The sequence below is a fragment of the Cheilinus undulatus genome, linkage group 10, assembly GCF_018320785.1.
Source record: "Cheilinus undulatus linkage group 10, ASM1832078v1, whole genome shotgun sequence".
In the NCBI taxonomy this organism is placed as follows: Eukaryota; Metazoa; Chordata; class Actinopteri; order Labriformes; family Labridae; genus Cheilinus; species Cheilinus undulatus.
Genome location: NC_054874.1, coordinates 44,226,475 through 44,253,737, shown reverse-complemented (window position 1 = coordinate 44,253,737; position 27,263 = coordinate 44,226,475). Strand labels below are relative to the sequence as shown.

Here is a 27,263-nt window from a genome sequence, read left to right as displayed (position 1 = left end):
CCAAAAACTATATTTTTCTGCCCAGGTTACTTTAGGAGCTCCTTGTTGGTTTTTTTTTTCTTTTTTCTTTTTTTTTTTTTTTTGCATTACCAGACACATTCATGTTGTCAAGATGAAGCAGTTTTTACCAGTGCATTGTTTTTAGAACCAAATTAAATCAGAATTTGGTTGTGATGTTGGCTTATGGGTTGATTATTTAAGCTAGATACACTCACGTGGTAGATGTTATGTACAGAACTCATTTTTGTTTTCTTCGAGGCACTCTGTGGATGCTATACATCTGGGCCTTGGTGGCACTCCATGACCGCCATACATTGGTGGCACTGCTAACCCTTCATACATCACCCTTGGCTCACCTACACCTGTGAGGAGTACATCTGGGTCTTGGTGGCACTCCATGACCTCCATACCTTGACTCTTTGGTGGCACTGCTAACCCTTTATACGATCACCCACTGATCACCTACACCTGTGAGGAGTACATCTGGGTCTTGGTGGCACTCCATGACCTCCATACTTTGACTCTTTGGTGGCACTGCTAACCCTTTAAACCCTTTATATCACCTACACCTGTGGGGAGTTTACAAAAGCCAGAACCGAGATTCTCTTCAGTCTCTCTCAGCCAGCAACCAGGCCAGCCATGTTCTTCAGTCATCATTATGAGGTAATTGTTAAACTTCAGTTTGTAATGAAGACTTTTTCCATTCTGGTTTGTTCCATTGTGTTGTTTCCACTTGAACCAGTGTTTTAACAGTAGGAAACACTTTAAAAGTGCTTATTCAGTCAAACACACTGTTTATCACTGTTAGAAATATGCAGGAGTGCATGTACCAAATGACTCACTGACATCCAAGGATCCCAGGTTAAAGTGACAACATTCACACTTTTCCGGAGATCACATTGTCTTTGTAAGTAACATGGTTAAACATACCAATTTTCTCAATAAACTATTCTTTCTTATGCTTTTACTTTGTAATTTGTACTATCAAAGGCCAAGGGAACTTTACTTCCTGTCTTGATAAAGACTTACATTATTATAAAGAAAATAAGGAGCTTCTGGTGGAAAGTCACTCTGTTAGATTAAACTGAGAAAAAGAACTTGCCATGGATCAAAAAGTTTATGATAATAGGTTAAAGTAACAGTAAAAAGTGAGCTGTTTGAGATCACAAGGTGCAGGCTACCACTGAAAGTGAAATGACACATTTAAAGGGGCAGCTGGGGCCGTGGTCTTCTTTACTGTGAGAGCAGGAGGAGGCCACCTTTAGTAGTTCCCAGCTGCTGAGATGCTACAGTACATTAACAATCAGGGGATTAAAACAACAAAAAATTATGGGATCAAAATAATTTTATACCTTAGTTTCGGATCTTTGCCACAATGTGATTAATAAGTTAACAGTCGTATTCTTCTTGTTTGCCTGAAGATAAATTTTAGATGACAACAAGGAGGATATTCTGGGCTGAACCTTCACATATATAATTTAACATTCTTCAATAAAACATATGTATCAATGCAGAGGTCAGCTAAGACAGCGGGATGTACCTATTTGGAGTGGAGATTCTGCCCAAGGTCTGGTACTGTGTCATGAATGAAACAAGCAACAGGAAGGATTGTAGTACTGAGATTGTTGCAGGTTAATTTATGTTCTGTTTGCACATGAGCAAGCTTTCCATCAGTCTCCTGCCCCATGTGGTACCAGTCACAGTCAGATGAATACATGTCATATAACCCCAAACACAAAGATGGGAAAATCCATTAAAAAAGCTCATGTCATGGGAAATGACCGAGGTTGCAAAGCAAAGAGAGAGGACCCAGTAATCTTTTTCTTTCTCATTCTCTCACTAATGCAGTTTTTCTCCCTGCAAGCTGCAGGGTTTGCATAGTGAATGAGATGAAAAGCTAGCGGCTATTTGTACAATGTTAGATAGTTTTTTTGTCCAGAGCCCAGTTATTTTGCACTTAGAAGGGCTGATTTATTTCAGAAGTCGTAGTTTTGTGGATTATTACTCTAGTACAATAAATCTCAATAATGAACACTGCTTTAAACATGTCTTTTGGCTGTGCTGCAGTGTGCTGCATTTGTATGAGCTGGATTAATATCTAAAAGAGTCACAGAAGGATGTTTCAGGAAGAAAGACTTCAGTGCAAAAATAGCAGCTGTTTTTAGGGAGAATATGAGAGTTGAATTATCACGTATACAAAAGCAACATTCGGCATGTCACTTATTTTTACTTCTCAGTTACAAAGAGATTTTAGATTGTTGTAACATTCAGTAAATATTGCATTTAAGCTGGATATGGCTCAGATAGAAAGGCTGTTGACTGGGCCAATATGGGAATAGAGAAGCTTATGCATCTGCAATATGCAATCTAGAAATGGGCGTTTCACATTTTCTGAGATGGCGAGGGGATGAATGGAGTAATAATAGATATAAAATATAGGCAAAAGAAGGAGAAACCAAGGCCCAACTAAAAGCAAGTTTTTCTGCTTGTTGTTGCCATTTGTACATTCAAGCAGCAGTCTATGTCACTGAAAATTCACCTTTTTAGAAATCTCCCTGGCTATAGATTGTTAGAAACTCTGCTTACAGGTTTCATGTGTGCACAGGAAAAACAGAGTTTTGCACTTGTAATGTTGCACTTTGTGTTATGGTAGCATTGCTACCTGTAGCAACAGCTATACGTAGGTTCTGCCTAAAGTTCTGGTGTAACGTCCACACTAAACTCTATGTTAAGTTATAACTTGAGTTGTGTCATTGTCGGTTGGACCACAGGGACATAAGGTTGATCTTAACTAATAGATTTACATCCAAATGAATCAAAATATTGTTGCAGATATGCCTTTTTTTTTTTTTTTTTTACTTCAACCAATCACTGAAAAGCATTTTTAACCCAGTGTGTGCTACAGATGTAACCTGGCATGCCTGATGGATTCGTTTCACACATCCATCTGGGAAACCTTCCATAGACGGCGTTTGGAAAATGGCAGAGCCTTTGAAAAAAATCTCAAAGGGTAGTTGGATGAACGTTATGTCTGTCACATCTTTACAGGTCAATCAGAGCAACAGAACATGGGAAATAGCCACTACTGAGCTCCTATGGAAGAAGTAAACTCAGTATAGAACTGCGTAACGTGAATCATGGCGACTATAGACGTGTCAGTACATGACTTTTGTCGTTTTTTAAAAGAAAACAACTCAATGCTTTTCTTTGCTCTTCTTTTAACAAAGAAATGTCAAGTTCTGATAAAAGTGACACTTTAACAGCATCCATGCTAATGTCTTCTGCCATAATTGCACCGGCCTCTTGTTGCTGCTTGCTAACGTCACAACTCCGCTGCACCCGAAAGTACTGCCCCTCAACGCTGATTGGTCTTGTCACTTTCTAACCGGGCCCTGAATTTTGAAAAACGTCTCAAATAGCACTAAAAAGTCTTTATGCTCTCATGAGGAGGTTTTTCAGATGTTTGGATATAGAAATATTTGCAAAACTGCAATGGAAACACGTTCTCCGAATTTACATGTGTCAGGACCTAACATGTGGTGCCACATGACCAGTTCACTCTGAGACAACATGGCGCGGTACATGTGGACAGGACAGCAGACAAGACTTTTCATAACATCATACTTATACCCTTATACGTGGCTTTTGCCATACTTACAGACTTTGCCTCTGAACAATCATCCATTGCCTTCGTCTTTTGTTCAAAATTGTCAAGGCAACTGCTGTAGATGTAGCCATAACCATAAAACACGCAACAGGTTTTGAGTGTCAAGCTTCCTTGAGAGTGTCGCGAGATGAGACTTTACGAGAATTGCAAGGCTCGTGCCCTAAACTCCCTGCAATGGAAACACATTCAAAGCCTAATTGTACTTAGTCAAAATTTAAGAAATATCGCTTTTATTTTGTGAAAACTTTAATGGAAACCCAGCTTGTGACACTGTTCAGATACACTCATGCTCTTGGTTTGAAATGTTTTTTTTCCATTCTCTTGAACCTTATGGATACGAACCAACCGTTGCAACCACACTACCAATTATGGGGCAGTGTTGAGCAATTCAGCCCAGAGTAGCAACATAAAACAAAGAAAAGCCAATTGAAACAAGGTGGAACTTAATCAAGTTTTTTGAGGAAATATCGTGGAATATTGAGTTGTTTGAAAATACAAAAATGCCAATGGTGTTAGCTCACCTGGGCACAAAGACAGAGAACTACAAGAGCACAACTGAGCAGAGGACGGACCATTCTTTCATCACCTTATGGGATGACAGAGTGGAGCAAAGTAGTTCCGTGAGACCCAACTTCTTGTGGATTCTTTTTCCAACGTCCCCTCCAGCATAGCAGACAAATCAGTATGAGAGGAATAACTGTTATAAAGTTTAAAATGCATGGATCTATTTTCAGAGCAGAAATGAACCTTTACTCATCCACTATGTTGGTGAACTAAAGTTTCTTTGGACAATACTCCAAAGACACAAACCCTGTCTCCAGCGTCAGCAGTTTTGGACAAGACCTGGTTCCATTAGGTGGGCCAACTTTGAAAACAAATAGGTCATTGCAGAGGCGAGAAATCTTGCATGCATCTTTGCATTTTTGATTTTTCATGTGGATGACGATGTTTTTTCAGAATGTAGGATGTGTAAATGGAATTACGTTGGAAAATAATAAGCACATGAATCCAGGCAAGACAGTAAACCACAGGTTGAAACTGAGAGGACCAAAGATAATAAAATAACAAAATAATGGCAATAAAAGAAGAGTCCATGCTGATTCCGTTTCCTTGGATTCTGTGGTGACATTCTCTCCAGAAATCTTTTACTTTTATAAGAGTATGGTTTTAAAAAGCTGCACAGGTGTTTACAAAAGTGAATGCAGCAAATAGAGCACAACATCAATTCTAACTCATGTACAGCACCTTCCATCTCCTTCTGTTCCTATTCTAGTTATTCCTGTGGGCTATAGTGGGCTACCATACCTTGCTTGTTTGATGCTCTACCTGCCCCCATTCCCAGCCCATCTCCTGTGCAAGATGCATCTCAGAGCTCATCTGATTTCTTTGCACCTCCTGTCTCTTTGCTGTCAAATACAGGCTGCAGAGTAAACATTAAACCATACTTAGATGTATGCATCCATTTACACTTCTCTCTGCATGCTAAATAAATGCATGCAGCTTGCCACATACAGTAGGATCTCTAGTGTCTTTCCTGATCTTAATATTTTAAGGAATCCTGCATTACATGCATATGCATCTATTTTAAGCAGTCATTTAAATTTAATGGGGATGTACATTTCTATGCCTGAGGCGATAGTGAAGTGACGGTAAAGTGAGGCGATTGTGCTGCTGAATATGCACTCTTGTTGATTTTAGATCATTGCTGCTGTTATTTACAGTCAACATGATTCAGACTCGCACCAGATTTAGAGATTAAACCTGCTGAAACATCTCAAACGTGTCATACATCTACATTTTTTTCAGATTTACACAAAGGGAATCTCACTTTTGTTTTGCCTCTGATTTGGGGCTTTTTGTCCTATAATTTCCAAAGCTAATGCAGGAAAAACTAGCAGAAATTTTCTTCTTTTCAATCAGAAGAATAGCAGCACAAAATGTGCGTTTGCAAGTTGTTTTTTCAGGAAATGATGAACCAAAAATGAAAAGTACAGTTTTCTTCAAAATGGATCTTGGAAAAGGGAAACGCATCATAAATGTCAAAGTCATCACGAGTTCTGTTAAATTGCATCCCTGTGGTCTCCTTTTTACTTGGTTCCAACATCCTCTCTCTTGCATGTAGGGAATGGCATTTCTGTAATGTCAGCAGGCAGAAAACTGGAGTTACTTGCTGTGCGCTGTCAGTTCGAGGTTTCAGAGTGGTGACTCGAGTGTTGGAGGACTGTGAACTCTCAGTGCCACAGGCAAGTCCAACACTCTTCAAACACCCCGATTTTTCACTTGACTTACAAAGTCCACGATGACATTCAATCACTGCAGTGAAAGTTTTGTCACGAAGTATGTGAAGACCTGCAGGCCTGTTTCTCCATCATTTAAATAGACTCCGCTGGAGCTTGCTGATTTTTTATTCCACACGTGTTTCTACAATTTCCTACTTACACAGTTAAAACATATGATTGATTTTACAAAAAATATTGAAAATAAAGTTTGAAAACTGAGTCATGTTATCAACTTGACAAGACTGAATCTTTCACATATCTATGGCATGGGATATATACTACATGGACAAAAGTATTTGGATGTCTGACCATTACACCAGCAGAGACTGTAATGACATTGTGTTTAAATCAATACTTTAATATGGAGTTGACCCCCTTTGCAGCTGGAACAGCGTCCACTTTCCTTGGATGTCTTTCCATAAGATTTTGGAGTGTGTCTGTGGGAATTTGTGGCATTCATTCTGCAGAGCATTTATGAGGTCAGGCACTGATGTTGGACGAGAATGCTTAGCTCCCAATCTCCGTTCCATTTCATCCCAAATGTGCACAGTGGGGTTAAGGTCAGGGCGTACTGAAGGTTTAAGATTGGCTTTCACTGGAGATAAGGAACAAAGCCCAAACCCTGAAGAACAGCCTCAGAACATTGTCCTTCCTCCACCAAACTTCCCAGTTGGTTCAGTTCAGTAATGCAGATAATGTTCTCCTGGCATCTACCAAAACAAGACTTGTCCATCTGACTGCCAAACAGAGAAGTTTGATTCATCACTCCACAGAACACATCTCCACTGCTCCACAGTCCAGTGTTGTGAGCTTTACTCCATTCCATCCCACGGCTGGCATTGGACTTGGTAATGTGAGGCTTGCTATGTAGTAAACCTGTTAGCATTGTTCACTATCAGTGGAGAAAGTTGAGAAATCAAACTCTGGCTGAACCCAGTCAGGGGAAGAGCAAAACCTTGTTTATCAACAAAGGCTTTTGGTGTGGCTCTTTGTTCTTCGTTTAACTAAGAAATAAGGTCCAGTTCTTATAAAACCTCTGCTATAGCTGCGATCATGCTAAGCTCTTCACTGGCAGCCATGTTTGTAGCCTTGATAAATCATGTGTAGTTACCACCTCTTTCTCCTTAAATTATCCTGATTGGTCCATTTCTTCTCCGACTGAGAATGAACATTTTAGATTGGAGCTTTGCAAGATGGATCCACCTGGTGGCAGACATGGATATGGCCAGTCCATCAGCTTTGCACGGTTATAATTTCAATGTATCAATCCCACACTGGGGGCCTTTGGCAAATTAGCCACAGTTGCTTATTACCATGCTTAAGCATGCCTGCTCCCTCTTCCCCTCTCCCTTGCTGGTCTGCTTTCAACTCCTAGGTTGTTTGCTGTCACATGATTCCAAATATGCACAAATGTAATATGGGGGCGGGAAGTGAAGAGCATCCATTTGTAATGAATAGGAAGCAGAAAGGATGGTGTGTTAAACATGCATGTTGTTATTAGCATCCTAAAATCTCTCTCTCTCTATATATATATATATTATTTGGTCCTGCTGCAGACCTCCTAGCATCTAGAGTAGTCTAGCCACATAAAGGGGGGCGAGAGTCTCGAGGAGTCTTGTACTGAGCTAATAGGCTAGCTGTGCCATTTTAACTGTTTTTCATCCTTGTTTTGTCATACAAGGGCTTTAATGGAAATGCTGATGTACTATTAAGCAAATATGACCTGGGTGGTAAGTGACCAAGTAATGGTATGCCATTTACAGATGAGCCGGTTTGACAGAACAGCTCTTAAATGTGAACCACAGTAGCTAGCTCAGATTTGACTGCGTGGTTGCTTTTTTGTTTGTGACTTAATCCACATTTTAAAAACCCAAACTGGTACCAAACACAGCTGTATGGGAGCTAAACATCCAGGTCTACTGTGCTAAGCCAAATGATCCAGTTCTCTAAAAAGAGATGGATTTCCAGTCACAACATACAAGACTGGGTGGAAATCGGCCGAGTAATAATGGGGAAGATCAGGGTTTAATTTGCAGTCTATCCTACAGGCTGATACGGAGGTTTTAATCGTATTTGCGATGCAGACATCACTCTTCTTCCTACTTCCACATATACAGTGCAGCGCATGATAGGAAGGGTCCATGCTGCACAGATACAATGGTTTTAGAAGACAGTTGGCTTTTGGTATCGCCTTTGAATCTCCTCTTGCTAATAAGTACACCACACTTGAATATGGTTGCATTTAGATCTCCTGCAGGCCATGCTTGAGTCCACATGAGTCCTGCCAAGACCACCTTTTTAATAAGACTTGGGCATGATGTGTTCACAACGATCAAATGAGTCTGACTGAGATTGAGTCCCTAATGTGAAACCAACCTAACACTGCAGATTTCCCATGGCTGTATAGACAAGTAGCTTATGTTATTGTCCTGTGAATTTCAGTCCGAGATAAGCATCAGTTTACAGAAGATTTACTGAACAACCTCACATAGGCTACATGCACAAATTCGCCTAAATCTTGCTATAAAAAGTCAAAGCGACCCAGACTCTGTGGGAGCTAAAGCACAGATTCAATATTAAAATCCCCCACAGAGATCAGTGGGGAGCATGCAGTGAGTCAGCAGGTAGTTATTATGTGCTTTGCAAATGGACAATTCTCATTTACTGATAACAGAGAAAATGGTGGTGCTTGGTTGCACACAAAAACAAAGCATTTAATGTTTTGAAGCTCACTAACACAAAAGCAGATAAAGCAAATTCCCACATCTAATTACACCCAGTTAGAGGGAACAACAGCACCAAAAAATATGATAAATGTGTCTTTTTCTGCATGTTTTTGGTTTATTTAACAGCTTGCATAACAAATTTTTTTCTCTTTTGTTTCTTTTCACCACATGTGTAATTTTAGACTCACTTTTGATGGAAAAACATCTCCTCCAGTGAAAAATCACTGCTCTTACTGATTGGGATCATTATGTCCTTCCTATTTTCTCAAGGCAATCTCAGTTGAAAATGGGTGCCTGCAGACTCGACCTTTACTGTACATGGTGGATGTTTTTGCAAGGATTATCTGCACAAGATCATGTGTTCAAGGTATGCATAAATTTATATTTATACATTTATATTCATGCATTGTTCATGTTAAAAACATAAACATCCTATGAGGTAGAAGGGTGTGTGTCAGAGTGCAGAAAGTGTAATTTTAGTGTGGAGACTAAACTGATGGACAGCATATTCAGTAAAACCGTGCTCAAGTCTGTGCTACAGTCTTTGCAGTCCTGTATTTCTTTGGCGCTATAATTGTTCGATCCTTATTCCTTGAATTTTCTAACCTTTTGTATTTTATTTAAATGTCAGGCGGTGTTTTTAACCCCTTACAGAGCCACCATTATAGCAGCAGTATGAAGCTTGAGGTGATGCAGTCCTACAACGAGACAAATGAGATGAGATGAAATGCTCCACAATGATAACAGCTCTGCTGTCATGGCAGAAACTGGAACAATCATGCTCTGAATGAACAATTAGTTTAAATTTTATTACATTACTTTACATCAGATTACATTACAGCAGGGCTGCTTTGCTTTGTTTTCATTAGCTGGAGGGACATTCAGCTGATGAAAACTATTCAGCTTATTCAGAATATTATATGCAAGATATACTATAACACAGCTCATTTGAAATCGTTTCATTATGCCCCAGATTTTTAAATCAAAAGCATTGTGACATGAATCAATAGCCCTGAGTGCCAATAAAATCCCCAAACTCTTGACAGCAGACTTTCTTCCTAACATGTCAAAGTCTGATTGTCCAACATCAATATCCCCCTGACCTTCACTCTTCAGCAAATAGCACAGAAACTCTGGAGACGTGATGATTGAAAGCAGTGCTCTCTTTGGTCTCGGCCTTTGCTTGTTTGGCTTTTAAGGGAGTTTGAGTAAGAGCACAGTTTTATTTACAACAGAGGCCTGAGGAGAGACCACGTCTGCAGGCAGCAGAAAGATACATGAGCCAGTATCCAAATGTAGCTCTTCAAATCTCTCTGAGAGGACACTAAAGATTTCCATTTTTAGACTGAATATCCATAGTTTCTTTTTAGGATTTAAGTGGTTTCAGAAGGATTTTGACCCCGTTTTCAAGTCATTCAACTAATTTTGAAGTTAGGCTGTATTTTATCGTAATTACACATCTTTGGTTGTGCGGTGTACGATGGCCAATCATGCCCCAATGAACTTCTCCTGACTGATTGAATACATTTCCCATTATGTTTGAAATTTTTGTCATACAGCTGCACACAAAAAAAAACAATATTACTTACTAAAAACTGAGAACGTCAGCACTCAAACATGCCCTTTAAAGCAGGCACAACGGACGGGTTGCAACTCGTGGTCTTCTTCAGAGTCAGCGCCCTAGCTCTAACCCGCTGAAGAAAACCAAGAGTCAAAATGTGTCCGTTGTGCCTTACCCTAATAAAACTTCTTAAAAGGACATGTTTGAGTGCTGACGTTCTCAGTTGTTATACAGCTGCACACCCCTAAAACCTCCATGATCTGTCTGCGCTGCAATCTGTATGTGCCACCATCTGACCACACATTAAGTTGCGCTTAAGTAAGCACTGTTTTGTTGACCAGTAATCGGGCAGGTTTTTTTTAAAGTTTGGTGCAGTGGTTGCTACTTAAACACATCTTTGAGGTATCCCTGAATGATGATGATCTGCTGTGATGTCACTCTGCAGGGTTGGAGTGCACATGCTCGGGCTTGTTCCAGAGCAGAACCATCCTGGGCGATACAGCCCAGCATGGCAAAACTGATGATGGGAAAGCAAATCAGCATGGCTTGATTTGGTGTGGCCTACAGTCGTAGTGGAATAGCCTCAGTAGACTTCTGAGAAGCTTGACTGGGTCAACAATGAGGTGGCTTGGAGAGGAGACTGAGGTTTGCAGGATCAGATGAGCAGCAGACCTGTGAGGATTAGATGCTGATGGATAGAATGGAGGTAGCTGGGGTGGAGGAGGGTTGCTGCATCCACACTGAAACAACAGGCTGACCTTGAAAGAGGGAGTGAAAGATTTAAAATCTGACAGGTGCATGATGATTGGACAAATGAGGTTGTGGTGGGAGCTGGTAAGCTTAGCACTAAAGAGAGCAAGGAGATAAACCAGGAGAAGGACGAGAGAAAGAAAGGACGAAGAGAGGGATATGAACAAGTGGTGACAATGAAAGAGTGAGAAACAGTCTTCCTAGTTGAACTTCCACTGGGCTCCATTAAAACCTTTGCAGAGTTCTTTAATTGACAGATTAATTCACAAGAAAATGAAAAGCACTTAAGGCTAAAGTCACAAATAAATCTGATAAATATCTAAGAAGATTTTAAAATCAATATTTTGTAAAACAACATTATAACTCATGACACTTGTGTTTTTATTTTTTGGCATACCCAGTCAAATCCATATCTCATTTAGAAAAAGCCCTCATCTTGATTCTGCCTGAGGAGTTTCAGAGTCTCCAGATATTAAATATTGCTGCATGGAGATATTAAAAGCCCTGTGACATTTTCTTTATTTATTTGTTTTCAGGACTTACTAAGTACAGATTATATTTTGGACAAACTAAAGCATGAACTATACAATAATGAACTTATCAGATGATTTAATAGCATGCACTAAAGAATGACTCATAATATCATTAAGTGCCCACAATGCACAGAGAACTGTATTATCAAAGAGAGTAAGTAGTAGTTAGATGTTCAGTAGTAAACAATGTTGGCGCTGAAGTCAAACTCTCCTCATCAGCCTCCTTTTCGCCCACATTGTGTGATAAAGAAACACTTCCTTCCATTTGCATTCCGATGGTGTTTTATTTCTCGTCAGCTGCAGGTCTGATTGGAGCTGTAATGAGTGTAAAAGTGTATTCTTTGTCTGCAGGATGGGGTGACAGAACAGTTTGCTGGCAGTACATCCTCTGATTTGCATTCTAATTAGCTCTCGAACAAAACGGCAATAGTCTCAAAACTGTTGTCGCCAGTTCCGCCCGCACACTTAACTCACTCTTAATGACAAAAAACACATTTATGAGGCACACTTTCAGATCCTGCAGCCATGACAGATTTCCTCTCCTTAATAATGTCAAGTGAATCTCTTCCACACCAATTTGGCATTTCAGCGCACATGAAGAACTTTTCTGATGAGGAAATAACAATATTAGATTTTCATTTAATGTGTATTTAATTAGATTGTTAAAAGAGAGAGGCTTACTCTTGTTTTCCAGGAAATGTATGACCACTCTGCAATCAGACTGGAGATGTTTTTACAAAAGTCAAAGAATGTATCCGCTTTTGTAGTAATTTGCAAAAGAGGGGGATTATATGCATATTAGCCCACAAAGAAGCTCCTCCATCAAGTTTCTCCTCTTTATCCCAGTAAATTTCACCTTTATATGGAACATTTGGTGGATCTAGGCTCTGTACATGCAAGCCCCATCTAGTGACAATAGCTCCCCTCCCCCAATCCAGCTATTATAGCCCCCACCATATAAATGGTTGTCACGGCCCAAACACCATCCATCCATCCATTTTCTACACCCCTTATCCCGTTGGGGGTCGCGGGGCGGCTGGAGCCTATCCCAGCTGTCACTGGGCGAGAGGCGGGTACACCCTGGACTGGACTGGACTAAATCACAGGGCTGACATATAGGAGACAGACAACCAGGCATGCTTACACTCACACCTACGGCCAATTTAGAGTCACCAGTTAACCAGATGAGCATGTCTATGGTGATGGGAGGAAGCCAGAGAGAACTCACAGGTGCATGGAAAATCACTGAAGCAAACCAGGGACCTTCTTGCTGTGAGGCAACAGTGTTAACCCCTGTGCCGGCATGCAGCCCAGCCCAAACACCACTGCTACCTGAAGGTCAAAGTTTAAAGTTTGACCTTCAGCAGACCCAGGCTCTGTACATGCAAGCTCCAGGTAGAGACAATGATGATACTACATGTCTTATGTTTCTGTTAGTTCTCTCATAACCACTCATGAGTGATGACATGGCAATGTTTTGCCATACGATTTAACAGCCATGCCACTCCACCACCGTCACTCGTTTATTGACTTCGACAGATCATTTCACAATAAAACACTTCACTTCTTTTTGTACGTCACAAAGCCTGAAAACTAAGCTTGAAAACAGGAATAAATCCCAGGAAATATAAAACAATATTTCCCTCAATTTACTGGAGTTATACTACCTACCCTACCACATGATCCCAACCAAATAATACAGAACTACCCTTGTGCTAATATAACACTTAAACAGAATGTCAAAGAAACACAAGCAAAGCTAGAAAGAGCAGTTGCTCTCTGACCTTAGTTCACTGTAAGGTCATGGGACAGGCTTCCTGCTGGAGTGCTCATCTATTTTTTCACTTGAACAAGGTGCAGGAGGACCAAACATTTTTACCTGCTCTACCTTTTCCAAACACATACACTATATTGCCAAAAATATTCGCTCACCTGCCTTAACCCGCCATCCATGTCTTTATGGACCTTGCTTTGTGCACTGGTGCACAGTCACGTTGGAACAGGAAGGGGCCATCCCCAAACTGTTCCCACAAAGTTGGTAGCATGGAATTGTCCAAAATCTCTTGGTATGCTGAAGCATTCAGAGTTCCTTTGACTGGAACTAAGGGGCCAAGCCCAGCTCCTAGAAAACAACCCCACATCATAATCCCCCCTCTACCAAACTTTACACTTGGCATAGTGCAGTCAGACAAGTGCCGTTCTCCTGGCAACCGCCACAACCCAGACCTGGCAACCCAGACTCATCCATCAGATTGCCAAATGGAGAAGTGCAATTCTTCACTCCAGAGAACGCGTCTACACTGCTCTGAAGTCCAGTGGTGGCATGCTTTACACCACTGCATCCGACGCTTTGCATTGCACTTGGTGATGTATGGCTTGGATGCAGCTGCTCAACCATGGAAACCAGTTCCATGAATCTCCGTCCACCGTCCAAGCTCTCTACGCGTAGATCTTGAGCTAATCTGAAGGCCACATGAAGTTTGGAGGTCTGTAGCGATTGGCTCTGCAGAAAGTTGGCAACCTCTGCGCACTTTGAGCCTCAGCATCCGCTGACCCCGCTCTGTCATTTTATGTGGCCTACCACTTCGTGGCTGAGTTGCTGTCGTTCTCAACTGCTTCCAATTTGTTATAATACCACTGACAGTTGACTGTGGAATATTTAGGAGCGAGGAAATTTCATGACTCGACTTGTTGCACAGGGGGCGTCCTATCACAGTACCATGCTGGAATTCACTGAGCTCCTGAGAGCGACCCATTCTTTCAGAAATGTTTGTAGAAACAGTCTGCATGTCTAGGTGCTTGATTTTATACACCTGTGGCCATGGAAGTGATTGGAACACCTGATTTCAATTATTTGGATGGGTGAGTTAATACTTTTGGCAATATAGTGTATATGAGCTGATTCACTGATGGATGTGGAATATTTCCCATGCAATGGTTTGTGAAACATTCTGTGCGGCATGTTTGGTGAGCTGTATTCACTGAAAGTGAAAAACAGTCAGACTATCTAAGGTTTTCTGTCAGTTTTCTTTGACCAGACTCTGCATTCCTCAGAGCTCCAACCTGCCCTCTATTGTGTCGAGCTTGTCTGTGAACAGTGAACTCTTTGAATGAAATTTTTCCATAAATCTTGAAAGCTTTTCTTACCTCACAAACATTCTGGAGAAACTTTGGATTTGGGTCACTGGCAGCGTTATTGAGACATTCTGACTTGAATAAGTCTCATCCTCTTTCACAGACTGAAAGCTTCCAGGTTTATTTTACATCAATGCTTCCCTGAGTTGTTTGGCCTCCCATAAATCTGCAGCAGCAGATGAGGCGGCCTGGAAACACAGAACGGTTTGAAAGCCAATCTCCCTGAATGCAAACTCATACCAGCCTTCTCTATGCAGCTCTCTTATTCACAAAGGTAGTGCTAAGGCTAGATGTGCACTTCACATTTTGAATTTAAATGCAGAATAAATCATCCAATCATGCCGGTGCGGATTGGTATCAGCAGAGTTCACAGAAAGTTCTTTCAATTCAATACGGCTTCATATTTCGCAGCCCGGTCCAATGAAGTTTTGAGAAAGGGCTGTGCTGCACTATACTGGATAAAAAACATCACCAGTTCCTCCCAGGATGTAGAGCTGCTGATGAATCTAAACTTTAAGAAGCAGTCACCTACTTCCTGAACTCTCTTTTTAAAATGTGGTAAAGAAATAGTTCCACTGGGATTTAGAGAATTACAGAGAAACTATCAGCAGAATAACAATAAGGTCAGTGCTGCATTGACACACGCTGTTCTATCTCATTAGGGACAACTGTATGTAATCTGTATTGAATTCCTCTGCTTGTTTCCCTGCACTATTGTCACATTTATCCAAACTGAAACACCCACAAATCCCCTGCTGCTCAGAGCTGCCATAAGGTCGACATAAATGAGTCAATGCATTGACAAATCATTCATCATAATCCCTAATGTGTTTTTAAGACTGGAATAAGCTCAGACCTTTGTGTTGGCAAGGCACATAATGTATTCTCTTATTCAGCTCTGCTTGGCATGCACTGACTGTTCTTTTGTGGAGATACAAAAACATTTTTCCACCACCATGCCCATTTTGATATTGCTACAGATGAAATGACTTTTTTAGAGCAGACACTGTGATTAAACATGGCCAGGGAACATTTTTCTGTTGAAGACACATCTAAAAGATGACAATAGCTGAAAACAAAATGTGCAAAATCTAAATAACGCATTAAAAAACTCATGATAGAAACACCTGAGTTTGAAAAACCTCTCAAATATCGCCAGAAAGTTTTTATGCTCTCATGAGGAGGTTTTCTATGGAGCCCCAAAAATGTGGCCACAATATAACATATGCACGAAATACTAATTTGTGGCCACGAAGTAGGTATAATGTGCGCACAAAATACTAATTAAAAAATACTACTATCATTCCTGGACAGCTGGGTAAGCAAATTGAGTGCACCTTTCTATCCCGGAGTCCAAGTCATACCTCCACCAGCTCTAAACTTGGCTCTCAATATTCTGTTAAATGCCTCTCGGTAACAATGGTTCCTTGCAATGCCATGCTTTTCAGAATGTCTTTGTAGCTCATTCCCAGCCTAAAATAAAATTCAATCATACTGTCCCTGTCCATCATGTAGCTTTAGTAGCCCCTCTGCCTAGACCTTAGCGAAGGTGCGCTCGATTTGCTTACCCAGCAGTCCAGGAATGATATTAATACTATTAATTAGAATTTTTGTGCACATTATACCTACTTTGTGGCCACAAATTAGTATTTTGTGGCCACAATTTAATATTTCGTGGCCACAGATTAGTAGTTTGTGGCCACAATTTAGTATTTTGTGGCCAGGGATTAGTATTTTGTGGCCATGAATTAGTATTACATGGCCACGGATTAGTATTTTGTGGCCACAAATTAATTTTCGTTTGACCATGTCATGTCAGGGGCTCCGTATTTTTCAGACATTTTGATATAGAAATGTATCTCAAAAGTGCAATGGAAACACTTTTACCACATTTGCAAGTCACAGGACGTGACATGTCACATGACTGGTTCACTCCGAGACAACATGGCGTGGGACTTGTGGAAAGAAGAGGAGCTCAAGACTTTTCTTGACATCATGCTTCAACCCTTATATGTGGCCTTTGCCAAACATACGGACTTTGCCTCTTAACTATCATCCATTGCCTTTGTCTTTTGACAAGGCATCTGCTGTAGATGTAATCATAACCGTACGAAAATGCAACATGCTTTGAGTGTCCAGCTTCCTTGCAGCAGAGTCTCGTGAGATCAGACTTTACAAGAATTGCGAGGCTCATGCCCAAACACATTCAAAGCACAAGTCGAAGTTCAAGAAATATCACTTTTATTTTGAGAAAAACTGTAATGGAAACCCAGCTAATGTCTGCCACTGAAAAGATTTTAAAACCTGTGAATTTCTTTTCATCATGTACTTGTAGATGTTGAAACAATGTATTGAGCGTATAAGCGTTAGTTCAGTGCTACCATAATCAAGATCAGCTGATCTCACAGAAGCTCTCATCAGTTGACGGCCAGTGTATATGCTCTGAGCACACTATTGACTGATTGCTCTCATGCTTCCATATTTAAGTAGGGTAGGTAGAAGGGGCAAGTAGAGCGCCAGCCGCACTAGGGGTGAGTGTTGGCCCCAGTCAGGGAACCTAACTAGCTCTGCTTCTCCCAAGCCTGGGTCTGTTAAAGGTGGTAATGCTGGGTGGCCATGTGTTAGGATAGGTAAGAAAGAGATTGTTGTGTTGGTATGGTGGGCGGTGAGAGCTAGCATTGAGGGGGTGGCTCTGGGATGCTGGAGGTGTCGTGAGACTAACTGGGTTGATGACAACTCTAGTGAAGCGATGGTTTCTTGCCATCCATCAGTCTGCACGGTTGTCTTGTGGAAGCAATTAGTAATGAATTAGGGATTTCTTCATAGAACATTGATCATCTTTGTAGGCACAAGTACCTTGAGTTTATAAAGAATATTTTTTGCACTAGAGAAAAATGGGGGGTTTGTTGTGTTAATTCAGGCAATTTGAATCACGTCTAGAGCTAACTGAGTAAACCTGAAGCTGGTTTAGACACATTCATCTAGCTAAAGCTAATAAAGACAATCAAGATTTTTCTGCTGTTTGGTCCAGGGAAGACAGCTCACAGCTGGGTTTTTGTCAGTAATTGCAGTTGCTAGGACTAGGGTCTGAGAGTGCAGCTCCTAATCATATTTCCGTATGGTTAATCCAATAAAAAAAGGACAAAGAATAAAACCCTCTTAAAGGCCATCACATTGAGTAATCAGTATTGATAAGAAGAGCTGTTCACCGTTCCTCTGTAGCTACCTTTAAAGACCTTTGGGTGTCCCTGGGCCCCCCCAACGCCCACTCAAACCTTTGTGCTTTGGCTGCACTGCATCATTTGGTTTCACTCCTTCAACTCTAAGTACAGAAACTCTCTCCCAGGAAACGGCAGGGGAGTAATGCTACACCAGTCAGAGGGAATAGTTAAAAGCTCTGCTCGGAAAGAAAAGCATTCTGGGGGTTTGGGAGCCGCCGCAGCACTGCAGAGTTAAGAGGGAACTTGTAGCAAGTGATGGCGTCTGCTGTACGCCCTCATACATCTGCAATGCGACGGCATCATAAGAATATGTGAGCGTATGTGTGTCACCTTCCTTCTCTCTGATTGCGACATAAACCTTTTAACAAAACATCCACTTCACTGTCAGAAAAGTCAGAATCATTATAGTGTTTCTAATCAACATATGCCATATAAGCCTCCTTATTAAGTCTAAGCATGCTATGCTCTGCTATCTATTATACGTGTGCATGTATTTTTTCCGTACGTTCACTCCAAACAGAGCCGGTGTTTTTAAAGATTCCTTCATGAGAGTTCAAAGCTCCCCTCTGTGTTTTGGGCTCTGGGGGGAACAAAGGCAGAGCCTGGTTTTCATGTCTCCCATGTTACCAGACATCTGATGTTCATATTTTTGGAAATTGGGGCACGAAGGAAGGCTCTGATGATGAAAAAATCAGGGCTGGTGTATAGTCTTAAGTTGCCTTAGGGTGAGGGTTGGTTGAGGACAGAGGGGGAGTGTCGGTGATTCATTCAAAGTGAAACTGACTGGCACATGGTCGGTTACAGCATGGACTGAGGCATGTTGCCTGACTGCCTTACTCCCTCTGTTGCACAATAAACCGCCCTGGGTGAGGGCAAAAGTTAAATACTCAATCATTTTGGCCTCCCTGCTGTGAAACATCTCCCACAAGCAATGTGTGGCTTCATCTCTGATCTTCACAGAGTGATATCTCAGCAGCTTAAACAGGGCTAGATTAAAAAGCTTGGATGTTTGGACTCCAGATTTATTGCAAACATGAGAGAGTGAAGCTGATGAGAGAGACCCAAACGTGTACTGTAGTTACAAAGTTATCTGCCTTGGCACAGACCCAGGCTCTGTACATGCAAGTGATCATATTGATTGGGAGTGGCATTATTGATTCTACCTGCACTGTCACGTTACCTCTAATTAACGCTAGTCTAACAAAACATTACTAGTCCTAAAGCATCTACTTCACATTAAAAAAACAGGCAAAGAGAGACAAGAGAGTCTGCAGAGAGAGCTTAGACAGACGACAGGGAAATAGATCCAGGCTGAGGCTGTCTGATCAGAGCTAGCTAGTATTTGGAAGTCTGACAATTACACCAACAGGAGCTGTGATTACATTGTATTTTGTTCCCCTTTTGCAACTAAAGCAGCCTATACTCTTCTTGGAATGCTATCCACAAGATTTCGGAGTGTTTCTGTGGGAATTTGTGCCCGTTCGTTATGTGGAGCATTTATGAGGTCAGCCACTGATGTTGGATGAGAATTCCTGGCTCACAATCTCCAGTCCAGTTCATCCCAAAGGTACTTGTGGAGTTGAGCTCAAGGCTCTGTATGGGCCAGTCAAGTTCTTCCACATTTAACTCATCAAACCATGACTTTATAGGCCTTGCTTTGTGTACTGGGGCACAGTCATGTTGGAATAGAAAACAGCCTTCCCTGTTGCCACAAAGTTGGAAGCATAGCATTGTCCAAAATGTCTTGGTATGCTGAGGCATTAAGATTGGACTTCACTGGAGAAAAAAGGCCTTGGCCAAACCCAGAAAACAGCCCCATACCCTTAATCCTCCTCCACCAAACTTCACAGCTGCCACAGTGCAGTCAGGCAGGTAATGTTCTCATGGCATCTGCCACATTCAGACTCCACAGAACACATTTTCACTGCTCCACTGTCCAGTTTTTGTGACTTTACACCACTCCATCCAACACTTGGCGATTGGTGATGTAAGGCTTGCATGCAGCCGCTTGGCCAGGGAAACCCATTCCATGAAGCACCCGCTGCACAGTGTTTGTGCTTACATTAATGCCAGGAGAAGCTCGGAATTCTTCAGCTATGGAATGAGCAGAGCACTGATGACTTTTACGCACCTTAGCAGTTGTTGACCCCGCTCGTTGATTTTACGTAGTCTTCCCCCTAGTGGCCGAGTTGCTGTTGTTCCTAAACGCTTCCACTTTCCAGTAGTATTACTTACAGTAATACTGTGGAATATCCAGCAGGGGTGATTTATAACAAACTGTTTTATTGTAAAGGTGGCATCCATCACAGTGCCACACTCGAAGTCACTGAGCTCTTCAGGACGACCCATTTAGTGTCACAAATGTTTGCAAATAAAGACTGCATGGCTAGGTGCTTGATTTTACACACCTGTCGCAGCGGGTCAGATTGAAACACCTGAATTCAGTAATTAACAGGTGTGTAAAAGTACTTGTGTCCATATACTTCTACTGAGCTACTGTTGTAATCTAATATTTAGAATTTTAAATGTAGAAAGTAGAGCTGAAACTGCTTTGAAGGCTTTCCTGCCAGTTTTGGTACTTTTTATAATGTATTCACTTCAGACCTATTTAAGCCATAATTAATTTAGATACATTTGGTCTGGCACGTAAGCTCCTCAGATCCAGATGGAGTCCTGCTGCAGAGATCAATGTGCTAGCAAAAGTGCAAGTCATGCTTCAGAATATCTAACTATGTTTGGCTGTGTCCTGCGAGAGTTAATAAGGCATACAGGTTTATACAAAGTGGATGTGGTTGAATGTGTGCATGCTCACTGCTTCTTGCCTCCACAGTGCTGATGAAGTATTGATTCTTGGCCTGGTCTGGGTAATGAAGATAACTTTAAGCATTGACAGAATCCGTAAATGATCCTTTGGAAAGCGCATGTCTGCCTCTGCTGCTGCTGTCTCTTCCCTTGTATCCTTCAACATTTTAATGGTTCCTGCTATAAATATAAATATAAATGAAAACAATGCAAATTACCCACAGATAGATGAGGAAGCAGCTAGGAGAGACAAATCAATTGGGACCTTAACACAAGTATCATGAAAACAAGTGTGGACAAGGGTTGTGGAAAAATGCCAGCCATGTTTGCATCTCTCAGCTGTGTTGGACTTTATTTAGTGCCTTAAATTCACTTTATTTTAGAGCTGGTACAATCTCCTCATGAAGGAGCTGAGTCTCTATTAGGGTCTACTAAATTTACAACTCCTCCAGCTGACTGTGTTGCCAGTTTTTCATCTATTTCCTTGTTTATCCTGAATTCACACCAGAATAGCAGATGTTTTTCCTAGTTCTAAGAGATCTCAGGGATTTTTTTTTTTTTTTTTTTTGTGAAAAAAGTGCCTGATTTCTGGCTGAGCTACATAATATTTGGCACCAATTGAGATCAACAGTGACTCAACTCTTTGGACAGCTATAGTGTCAGAAGTAAGGTTCATGAAAATGCAAGGAGCAGAGGGTGCTGAGTTTAAGTGTAGTGGTGTGTGCAGAAGGGTGTACTCTTAATTTATATACACTATATGGACACACCTGTTCATTATTGAATTCAGGTGTTTCAGTCTGACCTGGTGCCATGCAGTCTCTATTTACAAACATTTGTGACACTAAATGGGTCGTTCTGGAGAGCTCAGTGACTTCAAGAATGGTACTGTGATGGATGCCACCTTTGCAATAAGACAGTTTGTAATATGGATATTCCACAGTCAACTGTAAGTTATATTGTTAGAAAGTGGAAGCATTTAGGAACAACAGCAACTCAGCCAAGAAGCAGAAGACCATGTAAAATCAAAGCGCGGGGTCGACAACTGCCAATGCACATGGTGCATAAAAGGCACCAATGCTCTGCTAAATCCATAGCTGAACTTCCACTGGCATTAATGTAAGCACAAAAACAGTGTGGACAGAGATTCATGGAATGTGTTTCTATGGCCGAGCGGCTGCATGCAAGCCTCTCATCACCAAGTTCAATACCAAGCATTGGATGGCATGGTGTAAAGCACACCGACACTGGACTGTGAAATGACAAATCACACTTCTCTGTTTGAGAGTCAAATGGTTGAGTCCAAGTTGGTTGATACCAGGAGAACATTATCTGCCTGTCTGCACTGTGCTGGCTGGGAAGTTTGGTGGAGGAGGGATAATGGTATAGGGCTGTTTTTCCAGGTTTAGCCAAGGCCCCTTAATCTCCTGTCAAAGACAATCTTAATGCTTCAGTATACCAAGACATTTTTAACAATGCTTTGCTTTAAACTTTGTGGCTACAGTTCCAGCATGACTGTGCACCAGTGCACAAAGGACTATAAAGACATGGCTTGATGAGTCTGGTGTGGAAGAACTCGACTGGCCTGCACAGAGCCCCGACCTCAACCCCATCGAGCACCTTCTGGATGAACTGGAGTGGAGATTGTGAGCCAGGCCTTCTTGTCCAACATCAGTGCCAGACCTCATAAATGCTTCACAGAATGAATGAGGACAAATCCCACAGAAATACTCCAAAATCTTGTGGATAGCCTTCCGTGAAGAGCGAAGGCTGTTCTAGCTGCAAAAGCGGGGCAACTCCATATTAAAAGTATTTGAATACAATGTCATTGTCTCTGAAATGGCCAGGCAGCCAAATACTTGTGTCCGTATAGTGTACTTTTTTGAGTATCGTTTATATTCAGATGTGGGTTTACTCTTTCCAGACAAAAAATAGTGGGTATACTCTGTATACCTGTACCTAACCCTTACCCTGCATTATACCACTGACTTTAACACAAATTCTTGATGATGAGTCCTATTAGGTCTTGTTTGAGATTTATTTTAAAGTTCAAAGTCTGCGGGCATTTGCATTGTTTGCATTGCATGTTGTTTTGTACAGCCTGGTCTGCATTCCTTTTTGGGGCTGAATTCTGTGTTGGCTTTACCTTCACTTGTCTATGAATTAGCGATGCACGATAATAGATTTTAGCCGATATGATGATATTATAAAAGTCATTTTGGCCAATACAGATATTTAATTACATTTTTTCCATTGTAAAAACACAAATTTCATCCTATACTACAATTTTCTTTTTTTTTTTGTAAATATTGGTAGTCTATTTTTTTCAGAAACTGACAAAACATTTGATTTTTATCAGAAATTAAGGATGTATTTTTTTCAAATACAGCCATGCACTAATGAAAAACTTACAGTAATGTCTTTGGGTCACATGTGCATTACATGCTACATGTATTTTTAACAGTACAGCCAAAGTCATCTGCATAACCTGCTGACACTGAACTCCACAGTGCAAAAAAGAAAAAAAATAGCTCATAAATTTAGATTGATTCTCCTTATTACTCAGCCAGTTTGCAGGATGGTTCCCTGAGGTACTCCTGACGAAGTGCTTTAAATAACAACAACAACAAAAAGATTCTTAAATGCAAAAAATCTAGCTATAGTTCAGAGCTTAAATACACTTTAAAATTTTTGAGACTTCAACTGAAGTAGTTCTCCTGATTCTGCTTTAAACAGCACAAACTAACTGAGCAACCAAGTTTAATGGGCATTTCACTGTAAACAGCTCTGTAACAACACAGTGACACAAACATCTCCAATGCTGGAAACACGACACCTTCATGCACCTTCCAGTATGCACGGGAGACTTGGCACACAGAAGTCCAACACTGCTTTTGCCATGTTTTGCATCACGTAGCACTACATGCACGTTCTTTTTCTCTATTTTCCGTATCTGAAGCATGTTATCAAAGTGAGAACCAGAGCACTGCTGTGAGGTTAGGACAGGCTTTTTAAGAATGAAATCCTCATATCTACTGAGGCAGTGGGGCTCAACACGCTAACAGGACGGACACTTGATGTCCATGTATTCGTGGTGAAGCTAATATGTTTAGCTCTAACGAGGAGCTTCTCTTTGTGACTGGAGATGAAGTTTTGCAGTTCAGGTAAGGCTATAAGCGCCAGCTAGCTAGAAAGTAGCAGGGCTTTAAATGCATCGTTAGCCTGGGGAAGCCCGTATATTCTACCATGCTGACAGGCTGATTATAAAGAGCTATAAATTTAATGATTTTCCTGTTCGGCTCCTTACCTTTGGGTGGTCGCTGCTGTATTTTTTAGCTTTAACGAATGACTGAAGTAGAGGCTGCGGACGAGTTTTCCCTGGCATGAAGTTTTGTCATTCTTTACTTAAGAAAGTCCTTGTAGTAATCAGGTTGACCGTTTTTTAGATGCACAATTAAATTTGTGGTAAAGGCGTGTTGTCGAGTCCTCCTAGCATCACATGTACTTTACAAGTGATGCAAACAGCTACTTTGCTTTCTTGTTCTCACTCCTCAAATTTATCCCACACAGCCGACATGTTGAGTTTGTTGTTGTCAGCGCACGGCCAGCGTCATGGCATTCACTTAATTATGACGCCACATTATTGGCCGTACAGATCAGCGTAAATTTCATTATCAGCTGATACGGATATTCTGCCGATAATATCCTGCATCCTTACTATGAATCTCTTTAGATGTGCACATAGACACTTAAAAATGCAAATATCTGTGCATAAGAAATTAAACATAGGCGAGCAGACGAATACATCTCTTTGACAGCAGCTTAGTCTCAGACCCACAGACTCTCCTCTGCTGTTTGTGCTCTCTAATCTCCTGTGATGTTCTGGATAAAGCTGAAATGTCCTCTCTGGCTGCTGTCCTTGAACAGGATCTGTAGCACACTGAACACTGAGCATTACAAAAGCATGTTGAATGGGTATAGACAAAAAAGAATGTATCTGTTACCATGGGAGGATGTGTTATTGAATATGATAGCAGTGAAGAGGTTCTTGTGCAGCGCTGTTTTTACATATTTCATAGGGTAAATGTTGGAAATCGTGTTATCTGCTGTGATTTGTTTTATCTGCCTTTGATATATCCAGAGGCTTTAGTTACAAGGGCAACTTTTCTTAAACATCTTATCTATGTCCTCATCTCAGAGGGAAAAAGGAAAAAGTTATCTTATGAATCACTTATCAGCCTCCACTCTGAACCACTAATCTGTGGTGAAGCTTAAGGAGGTGGAAGATGCTAAAAAGGAGCAAATGTACTAGAGCTTTATGCTAAATGTAACATTCTGCTTCAAAATCCTCTTTCCCCTCAGGGGAAAACTCATTTCACGTGCTTGTGTCTGCGATCTCATTCTTACCGTCATTACCCAGAGTATGTCTAACTCCTCCCAACCCTATGACCTTGAAGGCTGGGAGATACACTATATTGCCAAAAGTATTCGCTCAACTGCCTTGACTCACATATGAACTTTAGTGACATCCCATTCTTAGTCCATAGGGTTTAATATGACGTCAGTCCACCCTTTCCAGCAATAACAGCTTCAACTCTTCTGGGAAGGCTTTCCACAAGGTTTAGGAGTGTGTTTATGGGAATTTTTGACCATTCCTCCAGACGCACATTTGTGAGGTCACACACTGATGTTGGATAAGAAGGCCTGGCTCTAAGTCTCCGCTCTAATTCATCCCAAAAGTGTTTTATCACGTTGAGGTCAGGACTGCATTGTTGCACAGTCATGTTAGAACAGAAAGGGGCCATCCCAAAACCATTCCCACAAAGTTGGGAGCATGGAATTGTCCAAAATCTTTTGGTATGCTGAAGCATTCAGAGTTCCTTTCACTGGAACTAAGGGCCAAGCCCAGCTCCTGAAAAACAACCCCACACCATAATCCCCCCCTCCACCAAACTTTACACTTGGCACAGTGCAGTCAGATAAGTACCGTTTTCCTGGCAACTGCCAAACCCAGACTCGTCCATCAGATTGCCAGATGGAGAAGCATGATTCTTCACTCCAGAGAACGTGTCTCCACTGCTCTAGAGTCCAGTGGCGGCGTGCTTTACACCACTGCATCTGATGCTTTGCATTGCACTTGGTGATGTATGGCTTGGATGCAGCGGCTCAGCCATGGAAACCCACTGTTCTTGAGCTAATCTGAAGGCCATATGAAGTTTGGAGGTCTGTAGCAATTGACTCTGCAGAAAGTTGGCAACCTCTCCGCACACTATGACTTCAGCATGCACTGACCCAGCTCTGTCATTTTATGTGGCCCACCCCTTTGTGGCTGTGGCTTTCCGATGCGTGCTGGAGGTCCCCAGCTCAGAAATCCAACAAGATCACATTATCAGCAACAAGCAGGGATGGGACGTTCTGAGTTTGTGCTGAGAACGCTGACGCTACTATAACTTTGGTTATACAGGGACCTGATGGCTCACTGAAGTGGCCCTTGGACCCCATATTCCCACGCTCCTCAAGAAGTCCTACAACAATAAAGAGCTGGTCCACTGTCCCACGGCCAGGATGGGATCCACACGTCTCCTGTACCTCAAGTTCGGCAATCATCAAGAGCCTTCTTTCCAGCACCCTGTCACAGAAATTGCTCAGTAAATAAAATTAAACATTACAAATAAAAATAATTGTGTTAACTAAACTGCTGGTGACTTGAATCATTGGCAATTTGTACTTTACTCAGCCCATTATAATGTGACTTGCTGATATAACTGATTTAAGTAAATAAAATATTTACATCAGAGTGTAGCAGTCCTTCTCTCCTTATATCTCCCTCTAAGCCAAACTCTAAGGATGCAGCCCTACTCAGATGTTGTTTGGACTTGCATTGTGTTGGCTGTTTTTTAGTGTTGTAGAACATCTTCCCTTTTTCTCTTTGTTTTCTGCTACATCCTGTGAACCTCTGAGTGCTCCTCTACCTTTATGTAGCTACAGGATATGGAACACAGATGCACTTAGCTTTATTTAAGTTATGTAACAGAAAGCTTTTTCCCTGCAGAACTTCTTAATGGTCCTCCAGGAGCTTTTAGGATTCAGCATGAAAGCAAAGAACCTGTGTTAACTGGAGGGACTTTACCTGCTCTTATCCATCCCATCTCTCTGCAGATAAATAAATCTACTGCCTTGTAGCATGAGTATATAGTAGTGGCATTTAGCCCCACAGAAACAGATAAATCCTGGAACAGTTTGTCACCATTAGTCGAGAAGCTTCACAACAATCCTCCATTTACCTACTGGAAGAATTTTCCTGTCAGCACAAATTTTCAGCTTTGTAAGCAGGAAAACAAAGTTTTCATTTATAATTTCTGTTCCAGTTCACTTACTGAGGAACTTGGGGATTTCAAACACCATGCAATTAGGCTGAGGAACTCCCAGCTCACTCCTTCAGTCAGTCTCTACCTCCCTGTCTCTCCTTCCTCGCTGCAGGATCCCAAAAAAAACATCTGTCAGGAGTTGAATCCTGCTCCCCATGGTGTCATGCATTATTCACAAGGCCTAGATTTCCACTTTGATGTAGGTAAATTAAAATGACAGAATC

The 27,263-nt window shown here is 41.4% G+C and overlaps 1 long non-coding RNA gene across 1 annotated transcript; it reads left to right on the top strand.

The window, feature by feature from the left end:
- The first annotated feature begins 589 nt into the window (after positions 1-589).
- Positions 590-26,433, top strand: LOC121515987. Its single transcript, XR_005992434.1, has 3 exons — positions 590-663; positions 8,943-9,039; positions 26,136-26,433. It is a non-coding gene; the product is annotated as an uncharacterized LOC121515987 (long non-coding RNA).
- The last annotated feature ends 830 nt before the right edge of the window (positions 26,434-27,263 follow it).